The sequence below is a fragment of the Mauremys reevesii genome, linkage group 2 (assembly GCF_016161935.1).
Source record: "Mauremys reevesii isolate NIE-2019 linkage group 2, ASM1616193v1, whole genome shotgun sequence".
Lineage (NCBI taxonomy): Eukaryota > Metazoa > Chordata > Testudines > Geoemydidae > Mauremys > Mauremys reevesii.
In genome coordinates this window covers 28,442,955-28,461,804 of record NC_052624.1, presented here as the reverse complement: position 1 = coordinate 28,461,804, position 18,850 = coordinate 28,442,955, and the positions used below count along the sequence as shown (strand labels likewise).

Genomic DNA, 18,850 nt, shown 5'->3' with positions numbered 1-18,850 from the left:
CTGTTCCAAGAGAACAGAATTCAATGCACTGCAAGTTACACTTCGTAAGATGAAAGGAAGACATGTATGAGAAGTCAAGGTCAATTATCTCAATGTGGGTCAGCTCAGCTGCTATTAGAATAACAAACTGTTCAAGGTGTCGGGCCTAATCATGCAATCGTTTCATGTGCAAAACTCCCATTGACACCAAAGGTAGTTCCACACATGGAGGGACTGCAAGATCAGGCATCTAGCAATGTTTTATAGTTTAAATGTACTATTCTTCACAATGCTTTAATGGAAATACATTAAGCAGAGTAATGCACATTTAAAACAAAGCAAAACAATCCGCTCTCCCTCCCACACCAATAGACGCTAAAGATTCCAGCAGCCTCCTGCCATGAAAGAAAGCCTGTACACATGAAATGTGATTAGTCAAATTTTGCCTACAGTGTTGTGTAGAGTGACCAGACAGCAAATGTGAAAAATCAGGATGGGCGTGGGGGAGTAATAGGAGCATATATAAGAAAAAGACCCCAAAATCGGGACTGTCCCTATAAAATCGGGACATGTGGTCACCCTAGTGTTGTAATACACTATAAGTCCCCAAAACGCATGTTGAGGAGGGTGGAGAGGGTTCACTTATATATAGTCTTGATTCTGTGTATAGTTGGTTGAATTGTTTGTTACAAATAATGTATCCAATAAATGTATCCTAATGAAATTGGTCACTGTAGTCAGCCAACCCTCAGCCCGAGCTCGGACATAGCCTTTTCCAGTCTCTGACCCTCGGTCCCCTACAAGAGCCCCAACTCCTGGGCGAGCTCACTCCCAACGTCCTTTCTGGGTGTAATTACCTTCACTTTCTGGCACGGCTCCTCAGGTCTGGCTACAGGGCACTGACGAAGAATAGATGTCCAGAGTCCTTCTCAGGGCTGCAGTATCTGTCTGTCCTAAACAAGGGGGAGGGGGGAAAAGGGGAGGAAGGGAAGGCTAGTCACTGCCTCAGGCTGGGCTCCCCTTGCTGCTGGGCTCCCCTCTTGGGCAAACTCCTCCAAGTCTGTGGCCAACCTCACTTTCTTAAGCTCCCCTTCTTCAAGTAGAGCAGGCTCTTCAGGTGTGTCTAATTGGCATTGCCTGTATACAGGGATATGCCTTAGGTTTGCTATCAGTGGGACACGGGCATGTCCCATCACAGTCACCTAGGTCATATGGTATTGTTTTTGCTCTCTGTTGAATGACCAAAGCTTTATAAACAGGCATATTTTTTTCCTGTCTGCAAATATCCATGAGCAGTCATAATAGTTCAGTAAATGTATTGTATGCGTATTAAACAGAGCTTTTAAAAATGGCTATGAAACCAGTTTTGGTGTGAATAATTCTTGTGTTTATTCACAGTAGTATTTGCAATAGTTTTTCTTCCCACGAACAAATTTGCAAATACATTCTCACTCCTCATGAGAAGCCAAGTAAAAATTGTGAATATGAGCAAACCAAATCAGTGGGTTTTAGTCACAACAATATTTGTGAATGCTGTTTTGCTAAGCTCTAGCTAGATATGTAATGCCAGAATGAAAGCAAGAGCTGACTGAACAATATAGGAAGTGGTTTGTGGCTATTCTAACTAATAAATGCAATCCACTGAGAGTTGCAGCTCATTTTGGGAAGGCCTTTAAGGGGGAATGTGAGTGGTTTAATTTTCCTAAAAAGGGACTTAACTATGAAAAATTTGAGAAATATTGACATAGTTGAGTTGAGAAGCACATTATTCATCTGCTCAAAAGGTTTTAGTTATCCAATCAGCAGGAGTGGGTAGAGGGCAGAAACAATGCCATGTGATGTAGATACCCAATCACACATCACAAATAACCAATAGCAAATAGATAAAGCAAAGAGTTTACAAATAACCCACTGGCTTTGTTTTGTTAGCGAAGACTTTTGAATAATGCATACTTGGTAGAAATCAGGATCAGGTCTTAAAAAACGTACAAACAAGATTAAAAAAAGCTATCCTTGCTGAATAGTTTATTTGCAATGAATAATTCAACCAACTCTAATAAAAACCTCTAAATTTGAAAACGCAGAATTTGTTTTACACAAGTGAGTCACATTGTGTTATTTGTTCACTGACGAAAGCCATCTCCATTGAATTCTAAAATGTAACATTAACGTCACTAAACTAACTGCGATGCCCAGCAAAATGCATTTAGTTGCAAAATCCGCTCTGTTCTCTTCATACACAGCCATGCACACAAAGTAATGAGAGTTTCAGCATTTCTTTCCTTCAAAACTACATCTACATCTGTAAGCAGGAGGGAATGTTTGAGAGGTATTACTTACAGTATTCTCTAAAATAGAGCTCTACAGAATTTTTACTTAGCCAACCTGAAGGTCATTAAAACTTTATCAACCAACAGGAGTTAAAACAATCCTCAAAGACAGACATGAAAATAAACTCTTCAAAAACATCTACAGGAATGAACAAGATTTCTAGATATTTACGTATTCTTTTGTAACATCCATTCTTCATTTGCTTTTTAACAGGTCAAAATTAATTATAAAAATGAAAATTTCCAAATAGTATTTTAATGAAAAGTTAGAAAGTTTAACTTGTGTGAGAGCATTGATAACTTTATTAGTTTTGAAGGAGCTTTGAAGTTTGCCTTACACAGTACTCAGCATTTAGAGACATCTTTGATCGAAGTGTTATTTTAGCAATTATCTTCTCTTTTCTTCTTCTAGAGGAAAAATAATTAATTCTGTTCTATAGCTCACAGCATATCCTCTTTTAACACATATAGGAAGGACAGATTCTGGAAGATTACGGTCGATATATACAGGATTGACAACCAATAACTCATCATCTTAGCAGATGTCTAACAGAAAATTCTGTTAGACAGAAATCAAATTCTCCTTTTAACCTTTAGGTAGATTTTTGTTCCCGTGTCTGTGAAAATAAAAAAAAATTAAAAATGTTCAATCAAAGGAAAAATAAATATTTCAAGTGCTAATTCAAGAAGTAGAAATATTCTGTGGTTTGGATAAACCAATGAAAAACATGAAAATCATTAACAACTTTGTTTCTATGACATTCTTCACAACTAAAATGAAGGAGAATATCATTCATCTGTTTTGTCTGTGTGTTGGATTCTTTATCACTTTATTTTAGCAAAAGCAAGAACAATCTTTTTAGTGTTCACCTGGATCTTAGAGGGAGAGAGTAGAGACCAGTTAAGAAGTACCAGTTAAGAACCGCACATTTCAGAGCTGCCTTGGGATCCAAAATTTCCCAAATTTTAAGGATGTTCAAATCAGGACTTGTGGTTCTTCTCACAATAGAGAGACAGAAGCCAGACATAAATCATAGTTAAGATTTTTGGGGTCTTTCTACCAGGCCTTTGGACCTCTATGTTGACCAGTAATGTCCATTTTTTATGTAAAAGTCAATGTGGGGATCATTTTTACAACTGTTCTCTTCCCTTTGTTAGGAATAAATTGTCTAGGGAGGTTGTAGAATCTCACCATTGGAGATTTTTAAGAGCAGGTTAGACAAACACCTGTCAGAAATGGTCTAGATAATACTTAGTCCTGCCATGAGTTCAGGGAAATGGACTAGTTGACGTCTCGAGGTCCCTTCCAGTCCTATGATTCTATGATTTACTCTATCAGCAACTAAGGGCCTTGACACCAGACACTTTACTGGGGCTCATCTGAGGCAGTTTAAAAAAGCTTTGGGATCTAATCTGCTAATCACCCAACAATAAGGTGCTTTATAGGAAACTATTTCATTGACAAAAATTAACTTTCACAAGAAGAGAACAAGTCACAGGGCTGGAATTGAAACTTCACAACACTTCACAGTGCTGATAATAGATCTTGACAAAATAAAAAAAATACGGCAGAAAAATGAAATCACAAAAAATAAAACTAGAGGCAAAGTACATGAATGCTGGGTCTCTCGGAGCTCATTCTAAAGTCTTACTGAGAAAGTTTTCTGCAAGAAAGGGTGGCTATTGGAGGCCCCAGAGCCCACACCTGCCTTCTCCCATGCAACTCTGCCTATTAAGAAGATAAATAGCTAGGGATATTGCTTTACTTATTGTGTGGGCTGCACTTTATGGCCAAGATAAAATGCTAAAAGTAGACAGGAAAACAGGAGCTATTTCTGACAATGAGGCTTTTGTTAGATTCTTTCCTAACTATACACGGAGTTGGTGAACAAAGGCACACATTTTAAAAAGTCTGGAACTGTAGTACGCCTTGATTTTTCAATGAGGCACAGAGCATCTTTCAGAGCACAGGCTTCTCTCCTCACCACCTGTGGTGGCCAGTGATCACTCAGTGCTTAAGGTGCCAGCAAGAGCTGTGCTTTATTCTTTGTCTGATTCCAGCTGGCTGTGCATAACAATAAGAGCTTCACAATGCCCCACCCAAACTGGGAAGCTAAGTCCTTAAAGTCCCAATGCCGCACCTTCCCTTCCACATATAGCTGGTCAGAAATTATTAATCTATATGACTTTACAATGAAAAATGTCCTTTACACAAAACCAAAATTTTGTCCAGGAAATTTCAGTTTTGACAGAAAATTCTGATTTTCCACTTTCTGTTAAGAGTACCTAAATGACGTCTCCCTAGCTTCCCTCTTGGCAGACTCTGGTCAGTGTCTGCCACAGGCTTTCCAGGAGGACTGCTAAGGCTGAACACCTTGACCCTCTGCCTCCCTGACTCTCAGCCCCTTCCCAGGCTGGAGGCTGAAGAAGCAGAACCTGGCCACTCAGCTTACCTGTCCCCTCTGCAGCTACGGGGGTAGAGAGTACAAAGAACAACCAGGCTTTCTGCCTCTCCAGCAGCAACACTGGAAGGCTCGTCAGTTTCACATTCTAAGAAAGTAAAAATGACAAGAGTTTTCCATGTAAGCAACTGAGAAGCTGGAAAATTCCACTTAGGGTCTCCCACAACAGATGTTTTTCTTGAAAAACCTTCCCACAACAAAATGTTACAATTTTGATGTTTCATCCTAGTTCAGGATGAAAATATTTTCAAAAATGTGAAGTTTTTCAAGGGAAGGGCTTTCTATTTTTCTGTTGACTTTCAAGGAAAAAATTTATAGCATTTTAAAACCTTAATATTAATGCACAACTGTAAATATTTATAACAGACCTAATAACTAAACTTTCCAACAAAGTTCAGTTAGTCTTTGAGGTGCTCTGTGCTGCTCCTTGGACCTTCAGGACTCCCTGGGAACATCAGCATTACTGCTGTCAGGATGAAGCACGTCCACTTTTTCTGGTTGCTACATGTGCTCTTCTTGTGGCCTCTGAGCACTGCATGCCTTTCTGCCTCAGGTCTCTTTTCTTGTAATATTCTCGATTCTCTGTCATGGCCACAATGTCAGAGCACAGTTCACGCCCCCCACACACACACAACCTTCAGTCTGGACTGAGTGACTTCCTTTGCTTGGAAAATTCTAATTCTTTTCCCAAGGGTTAATCCTGGGTCTTCAAATAGTCTCTCTCTGATTTTGTTGTTCCAGATGCCAACCATGAGCTGGTCTCTTATCAGGGACTCATTTAGCGTCTCCAAATTGAAAGATTCTGTGATTGATCTAGTGCCAATCTTCTATGGTTTCACCTTCCCTTTCCACTTCTGGTTTAAAAACATCACTCTCATATGTTTCATTGTTAAGTGGAGCGCAGCACTTCTCAAATTTCTGTACTACCGTTTCCTAGGCAGCCTCCTCTCCCTGTGCTAACTGAAAATTATTAAACACATCAAGGGCTTCAGAACCAGTGACTATTTTCCTTTTTGCTGCCATCCAATGCTTGTAGATACAGAGTAAAGTGCTGATTACACCTTCTCCAGTTGTCTTCCATATTTCCAAAGAGTTTCAACTCTGCTGGGGCTTTTAAGTGCTCCATTCCTCCACTAAGCATATCTTCTTCGTGTGCTGTACTCATTGCACCATATGCTAGTCAGTGATCACTCAATGCTTAGGGGCTGTTTGCCAAAGCTCTGGGGGATGGGGGGGTGTCTGGTTCCAGCTGACTGTGCATAACAAGAGCACTCCACCCAGAATCTCTGTCTGGGAAGCTCAGTCCTTAAAAGCATGGCCTCCAACACCACACCATTCCTCAGCTACACCTCATTTACTCATTAGATTAGTAATCAGCAGATCACTCTCTGGGAAAAAACAAAATGCTAACAGAAGGACTGACTGAGGAGGCCTGTTGACACCAAGGGAAAGTAAAAGTGACCAAGGGCACAGATTCAAATGGACTCATTTCAATTGTGGGTATTGCCAAATATTTAACATGTCAATTTTTTAAAGGAGGTTCAAATCCAGCTTCCATTTTTATGGGGCAATTTCTCTGCTAATGAAGTATTCCAACTGAATCCATGGAACTGCAAGGCAAAGCAGAACTGAGCCCAGAATATAAAGGATAATTTTATACACAGATGAAAGCAGAACCCTCTGGAGTGAAATGCAGCCACTCTTCAGCAGTGCACAGTAACACAACTGTTAAGGGCAAGAAGTGAAGATGAACAACATATGTCATTGAAACCTCATGGGATATTCAGTTAGGCAAAATGTAGGCACCTTAGTAGAGGAAAAGAAAAAGCATATAATAAAGACAAGTGGTAAGGAGCTTGGGAAAATATCTCATCCAAATGTTAGCAATACTGTCTAGCAAAAGCAAGACCTCTTCTCAGCATGCTGGGAAGTCAGTTCTATACTGGCTGAGAAAAAGAGCACCCGAGCACCATCTACTTAATCATCCTACAGCCTCTGTGCAGTACCTTGTGTTTTCCCCATAACGCCTTCTATCCAAATAGTGACCAAGCCTGATCTATTTAATGTGTGACAAGATAGGTCTCCCCAGCTATGAAAGCACTGCTATGAGATTTCTGGTACTTCTTATTTCAGGGCAAGCTGAAAATACTGCAAGAAAATATTCTAGCAAGTTGCAGCATTCCAGCACTTGTATTCCTAGCGAGAGGCAGGAAGTAGGGAAGCAATGGAATATGAAAAATAATGAAGGGGGAAACATTTTGACTTTTTCATACCTGTGCAAAGGTTTGGGTCAAGCCTGATTTCAATATGGGGTGAAGGTTTGGGCATCAAGTCTTATTGGGGGCAATTCCACCCTCCCTTATCCTAATTGCTCATGCCATACTCTTCATGTTTAATTCTCTCATTAGTGCTTCAAGGTCTTTAGGGATTTCAGCAAAGATGACTATGTTATCTGCTGATCTGATGTGGCTTAGGTGCTCTCATTTATCATGATGCCCTTTTCCTTCCTATTCAAGGTTTTTATAAACTTCTCCAAGTGGCAGGTGAATAGTTTCAATGTGACAGTATCTTCATGTCTAATTCTGTTCTTCAACTTGATCTTTTCACTGTCCTTGTCAAGGCTTAAATGTCACCATGATGCACCATTCACATGCTCTGGGATTCTTATAAATGGTTCTTCTCCTTTAATGCTTCTAATGCTGACTGAGTCCAGGTTTTCTGTGTGTACACTGATACCATTACACACCTCATTAAGGGTATGCACCTGCTCTCACTGAAGCCAATGGCAAAACTCCCATTTACTTCAATGAAAGCAGGTTTGGGTTCCATGTGCCTAAGTATGTATGCCAGCTGATAAATTAACTTTCAGACAAAACTCAAAGAGGCAGGAAATGTTCCAGGAAAATGCTTTGCCATTTGAACTAAAGGAGGGTGTTTGTTAATTAAAGTCAGCAGACACTCTTCTGTGTATAAACCGCAGTTCTTTTGTTTATCCATTTCCTAAACTTGAAAAGAGCTAAACTAAGATACACACTATGAAGATGTGAAATACATTGGAGCTCCTAGACTTTTTCATATAGTGAAATTTATGAGCTGAGAGGCACTGTTACAACATGAGTCATAATCACTTTTGGTAAGTAGGTGGATCTCATTTGAAATGAATGGAAATACCCCCTGAATTTGGCACAGTATTGGGTACCAATCAACTAATGAAAAAATCATAACAGGCAAATGTTTTACAGCCTTGGTTCATGACTTGCTGTGTAATGTCTCAAGTGCAAACTTTAACTCACCTATGTAGTGGTCATTTACTGTGGGTGAGACATATAAAATGTTCTTTTTCATAAGAGGAGGTATGGGAAGTACGCAAACTACAGTAGGGTGTACACAAAGGAACACATTTCCACCAAGAGCCTCTACGTTTTTGGGCTCCCAAATTCAAATCTGGGTTGAGGCCTCTCTGAAAATGTGACCCACGATGGTTTTCCAGTTTGTCTGAGCTGAGCTGCTGCTTTTGCCCATCTGTCAGAACACTCCCCGGAATCCTCTGGGACTTCATCTTCTGCTTTGCATTACAGGTCTTGTCCCTCCCATTGCACTCTCCAGCAAATTTCTGATGCACTTCAGTGGTCCAAGATCATTCCACTAAAAGCACAAATGAATTAGGCCATATGTAAAGCTGGGATGAAAAAAAAAATCAGGATTTTTTTCTCCACATTTTAACTGTTTCTTTTTTATATTGAAACTTCAATTTTTTAAAAAAATTGACAACATTTTCTGAATAAAATATTGTTTTTGACCAGCTCTCATCTCTTCAAGTCTGACCTGTGACCTGCTACATCTTTCCTACTCTAGTCTTAAGCAGAAATCACCACTTTTGCCAATTTACGCTGTGTGTCATGGTGTATATTAATGTCCACTGACGTCTGGTTTGAGACTACCAAACTAATTTCACTTATGATGACCTAAACCAGTTTGAACTTTGGCCTCCAAAATTGTCCCCTTAACTTAACCCTCTGCCCTATCTGATCACTGCAAATAATGTGCCCTATCTGACAGTCCTTAATCAGTTAAACTCCTACTGAGCCCATGAAACGACTTGGAATTTTGCCTAAGTTAAAAACAGCTGGATTGGGCCCATTCTCTGTATAATAGCAGGTTGTGCTAATTAACTTAAAACGGTCTTCAATGTCCTATACAGGTGTTTTGATTTCATGTGCACAGCCACTTCATTAGGATCACATCATAACTGGGTGGGGGAGGGGAAAGCATTCATTTTCAGACAAATGACAAAATAGGTAAATACAGAAACCTGCTTTATGCTAGAAAACTAGTAGATTCTGCAGACAAGACAGCAGCATTTGACCATCAGCAAAGATTCACATTCCCTACATTTTCCTCTGTCAAGGGACTTCCTTTTTCAATCATTTTCCACTGTTAAGAGTCCAGTAGAACTGCAGTTATGATGCCTGCACAGTGCGCCTTTTCTAGCAGCACAGTGCTTATTATGAAGTGATTCAGATCTCAGTTGCACTAGGAAGGGAAGTCTGAATCTTAACCTTTGTGATGAGAATGATAATTACCATGGAGAGCAAGAAACAGGTCTTCATGCTCTCTGCCAGTCATACACTTTGCTAATGATTTGATCAGTGCTTTGGCATAGCACAAACTTGCAGAAGGACACAGCTTGGCTTTCCTATTATGTTTTTCTTAACAAAAGCTGCTAAAATATCTTCCACTTTACTAACAAATACCCCCAGAAACATTAAAAAACCCCACAAATACGAAAGTACAGTGCATTGTCTCTATAATGCTCTCTGCTATAAGATTACATTTCATACAAGGTTATTGTACTTTGACTATCAGCTACACTGATCTTCCCGGGAAACGCACTCAATTTTAATGTGCACTTCACCACAATACACAGATTCTCTGGCTCCTGAGAACAGGCTAATTGAGAGGGTGTGCTGTATTACAAAATGTGATTTGCCTAAAAAGGAGATTATCTTCTAGCTCATTAATTTTACATTCCCATACTGGGCTCCTATTGACGTTATCACAGTGCTTTCTAGAGCTACTTACTACAATTGCATAAATACACACAGATCACACAGCCATTAAGGTGATGAAAAGATGAGTTATTATTTATTTATACTACAGTAGTGAATATAGACCCCAGTCAAGACAAGGATCGCTTTTCACTCAACCCTGTACATATATATATAGGAAGACATGATTCCTGCCCTAAAGAACTTACAATCTAATTAATCTGAAATGCTACAAGTGGAATGTAACAAACAATTGGAAGGAAGGAGGGGGGGAAATAGCAATACGGACTTGTACTTAAGTAGACCAAATATATACAGCTAGAGAGTTCTGAGAGTATTTTTTTATAGGATATATGAAAAATATAAGTCCATCTACCTAGCCATTAATTAGCTGGCATTTCCTGTAAGCAACATGGTAGACGTGGCCATTTAGGAGAGATATGAAAGAGGAGTGGCAGGTGAGAAAGCGTGATGGTGGGAGAAGAGGACAAATAGCTGATGGAGGCTGGTTGGTGAAGCCAATGGGGGCAAGTTTGACATGATAAGATATAAAAGCGTGTAACAAGGGAGATACTACAATACATTGGGAAGGGCTATGATAAGTTGGAAAAGGCCTTGAGTAGAACCCTGGGTTCACTGCAGTGGAGATGGTGAAGCAAGTGGAGCCATTGTGAGTGTGGCTGGGTCAAGGATCGAATGGACAAGCCAGGAATATGATTTTTTCAGCAGTGTTTTGAATGGACCTCAGGAGAGCAAGGTGGATGTCAGGAAACCCAGACAGGAGGTTGCCGCAGTCAAGATGGGAGATGGGAAGAATTTGGATTATTTTTTATAGGCAACTGAAGTACACTAAATCTAAGTCTCTTTCTTTGTATATGTAAACAGTCAACAGGAATGTAATGAGATAGATAACAGAGAGAGGAAATATACATATTACAAAACTATTTTTCACATCTATAACGGATGATTGTGTGGTTCTACAAATACTACAACTAGTTTGCAGTAGAATAGTGTAGGGTATAACCGATACTCTAATTTTTAAAAAGCGTGTACATGTAAAAGTCCTGCAGTCAGTTTTTGTTTTTCTTGCCTCCTAGACTGATTTCAGTCAGGTGAAGAAAAGAAGCAGCTGAGTAGATGATCTTAAAATTTTTTGGCCCTGAACCTGACAGACATGGCCAAGTTTAACTACTGACCCCGACAGCTTAAAATTCAGGATGGCTTCGAAGCAAATGTAACTTTTATTACAGAACAGTTTACATAATATAGGTATCTAGGAAAAGCGTGCCAAAAACCAGGGGTTGTATCCAAGAGAGAGCTTCTTCTGCCATATGAATAGTACTAGTGGGCCAAATTTTGAAGTCTTTGCTTAGTTTTATTCAGTTCCTATTCCGGCAGGACCCATCTTAATTAAAGACTGAGTCAAAATTGAATAAGAATTTCAAAAGCTGGTTAAATAATAACAATAATATTGTGGGCCTATGTGGGGCCTTCCAATCAGGGACCTCAGAGCGCTTTGCAAATGTTAATATGTTGGTCACACAACAGGCCACTGACATTGGTAGGGATTACTATCCCCATTTTACAGATAAACTCAGTGAGGTAAAAAAGTTAAGTGATTTGTTCTTGGTCACATAGTTAGTCTGTGAAATAGTAGGAAACAGTACCAAGATTTGAGTCTGCCAGTTCTATGATTTAACTGCTAGATCATGTCTCTTTGCCATTAGATTTATGATATAGCAGTGTCTAGAAACCCCCACTGAAGCAGGGTCCCATTGTGCTGTACAAGCACATAGTAAGAAATGGCCCCTCCCCAAAGAGCTCAGAGCCTAAATGGAAAAGACAGACAAACTGTGGGAGAAAACACAGAGGCACAGAGAAGTCCAGTGACTTGCCTGCCGGAGGCAAGGAAGGAATAAACCCAAGCCTCCTGGATCCCTATGCCAGTATCATATCTACTAGTCTGTCTAAAAATTAAGGGAAGAAAAATTATTACCTTAGATTTACTGATTGAGAGTAAGTCTCTGAATCAAACCAAAAGAGTCACAAGATTCAAAAAGGTCATATAGATTAGAGAGATATAGCAGAACTAAAGTGCACACCCATCCTTTTGCCTCCTCCTCATTATTATTGAAAAGCTCTTAGGTACCTGACTCTTCTGGAACATGAGAAATACCTGTTGGGTGTTCAGGCCCTGAAAAATGTTAAGCTATATGTTGTTGTACTGGACCATCAGCAATGCTCGTGTTTTCATCATGATGAATGTGTAACAAGAATTCAGTGGCCTGATTCACTCCAGGGGCTGAACCAACTGTTAGGAATCCAGCTGAGACCAGAGGTTTGCTATAGATGAGACAGTGGTAATGCAAGATAGTGGTAATGAAATTTCCGTGCTGAGGAAAGAGGTCAGCAGCCAGCCAGCACAGCCCCCAAAATTGGACAATGCTGCCTGGGGAAAAGCAGTGACAAAGGCAGCCAGGGGATCACTGATTCAGTGCACCCCGGCTGCAGCCTCTGCTGATCTATTCAGAGGAAGAAATTGAAGCTGCTTTCCTTAGGTGACAGTGTTGCCAACAATCACAATTTTATCATGAGTCTCATGAAACCTGGTGTTTTAGCCCCAGATTCTGGACTCAAGCAATTATGTAAGAATCTCGACTTTTTTTTTTAAGGTAAGTTTCTAGCCCTTATGGTTTTTGAGAAAAGCTTTAAAACATGACTCAAATGTAACCTATAGGCTCAAAAACCACAATGGAAATAAAAAAACAAAATTCTATCATTTTTAAGCCAGCCTCAGGATTCTGGCATGCCTGACACATGATTTTTGACCTCTTAGGGTTTGCAATTTAAGGTGAGAGTGTTGGTGAAAATATGGCAGCCTCTCCTCTCCGTCAAAGGATAAACCCCTTTTGGCAGCCCTGGCTGGCAGAGGGATGTGTAATTTTATCCACTGTGAAGCAGCAGGGGTTAATCCAACCCTTGGTGTCTGTTGTTGAGGACTCAGCATTTACTTACACTGGATGGATTAAAAGGATTCTTTATTCTAGCCTCTACTAGGCTGTCTCTTCTGCTCATAGAAAATGACATGCAAAAATCCATAAAATAAACTCAAATGTATTACCTGCTAACTAGGCTCTCCGTGCCATATTAAGAATTCTATTTCGCAGGCATCAAATACATGTTTTTAGAATTCTTTAATGTCAAGCACAGACATATAATCCAAGAGAAAAACAAAAGGGAAAAAACAAGTAGTATCTGCTAACAGCAGCCATGTTCAGATAGCAGCCACATGGTATCTCCTGCTGCCATGTGGTAAACAGTCTTTAGCCTGTTTAACCAAAACTAAGAATGAAAACTTATCCCCATGTAGTTTTTTTTCTCCATATTGTTAGGGTGCCTTTTAACGTGAGTGTTTTCTAACCTACTTCAAGCATTCCCCCCGCCCCCTTAAATTGTATTATTATTATTTATAACACTGGGAAAGATTAGGTCATATTTTCACAGAGTTCTCAGAATCACATTTTATCTGCTCAGATGTTGACAACAACACGGTTTAAACTCACTGAACTGGATTAAATTAATTTTAGGAAATGGAACCACTGATTCACCGAAATAGCAATTGCAATACCTTACTAGATGTGCAATCTCATACAGACGGGCCAAACCAAACCCCCAGATCCAAACACTCCTGAACTTTCAGGCTATTCAGGATCTGATCTTGGGAGCTGAATTTTTCAAATAGGCTGACAGACAAAGGGTAAGAGGGACAAAGACAAAGAAATATAGAGACTTGAAGTGACCTGTCCAAGGTCACACAGCCGGTCAGCTGCACAGCTAAGACTGGAACCCAGCTTGTTAGAATTGCAGACCTGCACCCCAGCTACTGGACCAAACTGACTCTCCAAAAGCTTGGATACTGCACCAATATCTTCATAGTGGGCAGAATCAACACCATTGACAGGCATAAAGTATAGACTGGGCTCTGAACTTTCTGCCCTGAGCCCCTCCCTACTGTATATGTATTTATGTTTGAATGAAATACAGAACATTAAAATATTCTCCATTTGGAGATCCAGGTTTAGCTACACTTACAATGAAATCCTGGCCCCAGTGAAGTCAATGGAGTTTTGCCATTGTCTTCAATGGGGCCAGGATTTCACTCTTAGGGCTTTTTGTTCCTGATAGCAGCTGATTCTTTCATTTACTTCAGGTGGTGCTAGAGAGCATTGGCTTCAGGTACTAACTAAGGCAATATTGGTGGGGGATGGGTGGGTAATTACACTTTAGTACAGGAAAGGAAGAAAGATACCTCCCATGTCTTCCCTCACTGATGGTTCTATGGAAAGGAAAAAGAAAAATAATGTTGAAGGGGCTATAATTTAGCTCAGAAAGAGCACTCAGGCCATCAGAAGAGGAGTTCTCTCCATTCTTGAGTCTGCTCCCACTGCCAGAACCAGATGGAGTTCTGAAAAAGAATTATAACCTTTATGTTGAGAATAGTCATTTTGTCCACTTAGTATGATGTTCTGACAGCACCAGCCATAGTTTTCTGCTTGGTGAGTTGACAAGAAGTCTCTCCAAAGCTAGAACAAAGAATGCTCCAGAGATCTGACAGCAGGGAGGATTTATGTAACAGCAGGCCATCATCCTATTCAAAACCATTTAGCCAGAGTAGTTTACTTTGTCTGCATGTCCAATTTCCATCAGTCAAACATGTCAACAGACCATAAAGGTTTAGGGGTTTCTCTTGTTTATTTTGGGGTTTGTTCATCTGTTTGTTTAAAACAAAAACTCTTTTGAAACATCTCCAAAAGCAGGAAAAAATTTACAGAAGCTGTTTTAAAATCTAACCAGCAACAAGTATTAACACATTTGAAAATAATTGTATTTGTCTTATGATCCTGGATTTTATACTCCTTAGTTTCTCTTTCAATCCAAGTGACATCAGAACCACTCCATTCTACCTCCCTACGTTTGTTCTCCTTGATTATGCTACTTGCTATATCCCACACAAGGAGAAAAACCATGAACCCACAGCTGAGACTTCTCAGATCTTAGGCAGGAAATGTGTATTTTAATAACATTTTTAAAGGAAAATCCTATTGCTATTTTTTTTCTCTTATCATACACACAAGTATTTAACTTTTAGCAAAATCTTCGCAGTTTACTGTTAGGTGGCTTTGAACCAGTAAGCCACATTTTCTCACATGAGCGTAACACCACTGAAGATAAATTAGCAAACCTGCAATTTTTGTCCCCAAAGTTTTGGGGAGTAAGAGTTTCTCTGTGGCCCACGTCTATGTGGCTTTTTCATGTGTGAGAAGGCGTCTGCTGACAAGACAGGCAAAACATCAATATTAAATCATTTATTCACTGCATTTGGCCTTTTTTTTTCCTTTCTGCTTGTGAATTATTCAAAAAAGAGTCCTAATTTCTATTAACATGTTTTTCATATGAAAGTATTTGATTAACATTGATTGATTATACAATCACATCACACTCTGAGGGTTCATGAACTATTCACTACACATATGTCTTTGCCTAGTCTGTATTTGTCATTCATGGTGTGAGATTTTTCACCTGAGCCATATGGTATTGGTTCTGCTCTCTAACTGGAAGACAAACTTTTATAAACAAGAGGAGGAAAATTAACAAGAAGGCCACACAAATATTTCCAGCAAGAACCTTCAAGTGAGCACAGACTCACTTAAGTATTTGTGTGACTTTTGCTTTCTATAAACATTCTTGTGAATAAAAGAATCGCACATACAGAAATTAATCAAAAACAAAGAGAGTTGGAAATGCCATAGAAGCAAGGGTGTCCATTTTTGTTCCAGTGTCCCCATCTGTAAAATGTGGATAATGATACTGAGCTCCTTTGTAAAGCATTTTGACAGCTACGTAATAGGTTATATAATAGGTAAGTATTTATTTATTGTTATAATTATTATTATTAAATTAAACATTCATGAGTACTTATTTGTAGTACTCACCCAGCACTAGTATTGACTATGATATGAGGTTGCCTTGGGAATGGAAAGGCTAATTTAAACAAAACGACGGACTTTCATACTCAGAAAACACATTCACAAAAGCATCTGAGTTAGAAATGCATTTGCACTGATAACCAATGAACTTAAGCATACACTTCTGATTGTTTAAGATTAAAAGTCTTCTAATGAAGATTAATCATTGTGATCTACTTTTAACTTATGTGCACTTTTTATACTATAAATAGTTTTTTTATTCTGTCCTGCTTCTTTGTAAATCTGTTGGTTGACCAAATGGCTCATCAGCTATTAAAGATGCAAATGCTGCTTCTCTAAAGTTTTGTGGAGAACCATATTTCAACATACCAGTTGGTTGTATTTCCAGTATACTTCACATCCAGAATAACTCTGAGGACAGAATTTCTGTTTAAAATATTTTTAAAAGAACCAAAGATTGACTCATTGCATGGAGATGAAATTATGTAAAACAGACCCTCAAGCTCACCTTTGTGTTGTGAAAATGTGCTGTTTCTTGGAGGTGGACAGATAACACTTTTTCCCCTTTGTAGTGTGTGGACGAAAATGACAGCTGTACCTAGCACAAGGCATTGCCATCTGTATGTATTAGACTAAGCCAATTTAATTCTTAGAATAATAGGACTTTCCAAGCCGTCAAATCTACAGGCAAAAGAGCAAATATTCTACTTCGTTTTTTCTCAGATCCCAGGCATGATTTTTCTTCCCTTTGAAAATTATTGCAATCATTGTAAGTACCAATATAGATATGTTTATTTTGTGAGCACATGCCTTGAAACTGTATTTGAATACAAATGCTGTAAAGGAAATAAGGATAGGCAGGTAAGCTCATCAGTCAGTGTTTGAGTCCTTAGAAAATATATCGTTCTCAGTAAACCAGTTTCTATTTAAAATATGTGTGAGAAAGTGAACAAGAAAAGAAGAGTGAGAAATCAGGACGGGAGCTATTTTGTGTTTCATTTCGATCGGAAAATCTGTATGAACCAAATGAGGTTTTTACTACAACATAATTCAATCAATGTAGTCGAGTCACACTGTTGACTCTTTTACCATGTGCATCAGAGAATCCACAAGATAGCAAGTCTCGATCCATATTTAAGACCTATACATCAGTCTGAGTTGAATAAGACATCATTCATTAAACAGAAATTAGGAGTAGCTGCCTTGGCCAGATTGCCTGTGGAATTTAAAGAGGATGGGCAAGAATTCTTATACTGCTGAAGAAATGTGTTTACTGGCTTGAGCAGAACTTTGAAGGAATTCTCTTTGCATTCTGCTCATAGTACAGTGTGCAGGGAATTATCCTTATCTTTAAATGAACAAATGCTGAGAATCTTCTACCCTACCAGCCCGTCTCAGCAGAGCAGGATAAATGTGTCATTTTTGTCAACTGAATGCACAGCTAACTCTCTTCACTAGCTTTTTACATGTTGACCGTATTTTCATCTTTATTTTTATTGATTTGTTCCAGTTTGAAATTCTAGTTGGCTTCATAAAGGACAAAGCAAAAGTATTTTCTTGGTATTTTCACAGTGGCTTGTTTTGGAAAATGCAAGATAAATCAGTATTTTAAAAAATATATATTAGAAAAAAATGTTGGAAGGTGTCAGATTTAGGACAATTTAAAATCCCAGTTTTACACAGGTGCAGTCCTAAAGCACCTTTTTTCTCCATGAAAACATTATTTGTAACATACAGCTATACATTTTAGCCAGATCGGTGCACAGTTACATTTTAGACTGTTAATTGCAGCAAAAACTACAGTAAAAGTTTCAGTCACACCTGCATTGAAACACACTGATTTCACTCATTCATATCTTTATGAAAAGTGATCCTTTGTGGCTGCAACATTTTCACGTATCCGCTCACCCCAGGGGGATGGAGGAATGTTAAAATAGGAAGTCTCAGGAAAACCCATTTTTCCATGTTAAATTGCATATTTTCATCTTTCGAACAGCTTAAGGCATTTTTCAGCTCACCGATAACACAAAAATCGCTGTCCAGTGGACTCCAAACTTGGCAAGTCATTGATCCTCACCAAAGAAGTGCCTCCTAGCCTAGAATGATGAAGAAAAAATAAAGTTATAAGCAACTGAACTCCCCTCCCCGCCTCCCCCACACACACATACATCTGTAGCTATTATACTGGGCAGGGCTAGATGACATACTGGTAAAAATACCTCAGGTCCCATCTAAGCTATTGTTCCACTGTTGCCACGGTAACAACCCCCACCACAGCTCACCAGCAGAGTTGGGACCCATGACCTTTAACACCAAAGTTCACACCTCTACCACTTAACTAAAGATAGGCAGCTATCCCTAGTGGATCAGGCACAGAGATAGGAGGGGGCCATGCTCTTACAAGATTGTTTCCCTATTACAGCTGCACTTCCAGGGAACAATAAGTGCGATTTTTTTGCTTGTGATGTCCTTGCTAATGATGTTAGATACAGGACAGGGTTTCATTAAGGTCTGCTTAATTTTTAGCAGTTGACCAGCAACTATGTGTAAAAGTTATTTTTCAATGGCTTATAACTTTATTTTCAAGGGCTTTTTCCCCCTCCATTAGTGCCCACACACTTTCTCCCCTTGTGGCTCCTATTGGAAGTGGTTCCAGGAGTGACTCACATCTACAGGGCTGCAGGCTCAGTCAGCAGCCCACCAGATGTCCTTTCTCTGTTCCTGTCCTCTAATGGCGCTCAGCTCAGGCGTGAGTAGTGGAACAGATGGATGCCTCTCACCTTCCTCCTTCTCCCCTGCATCCCAGCAGCAAGTAGCCATTTGATGAGTCGGTGAATGGAGACTGAAACTACCGAAGGGAAGAGAGTCAGCAAAGAAAGAAGGGAGAGCGAGAACAGACAGGAGAGGAAATATGGATGAAAAAATGGTGGCAAGTGTTTCACTCCATGCCAAAAGAGTGGCAGATGGGAACCCTGTATTAACAAAAACAAATCTATTTATCTAATCTGCCTTCCAGCACCATAGTATCTGAGCACCTTACACGT

General features: G+C 39.4%; 1 long non-coding RNA gene across 1 annotated transcript; it reads right to left on the bottom strand.

Moving 5' to 3' along the window:
- Window positions 1–2,642: 2,642 nt before the first annotated feature.
- Window positions 2,643–17,986, bottom strand: LOC120399321. Its single transcript, XR_005595090.1, has 4 exons — window positions 17,975–17,986; window positions 17,825–17,902; window positions 4,763–4,859; window positions 2,643–2,926 (listed from the first exon to the last, which is right to left on the bottom strand). It is a non-coding gene; the product is annotated as an uncharacterized LOC120399321 (long non-coding RNA).
- Window positions 17,987–18,850: the final 864 nt, after the last annotated feature.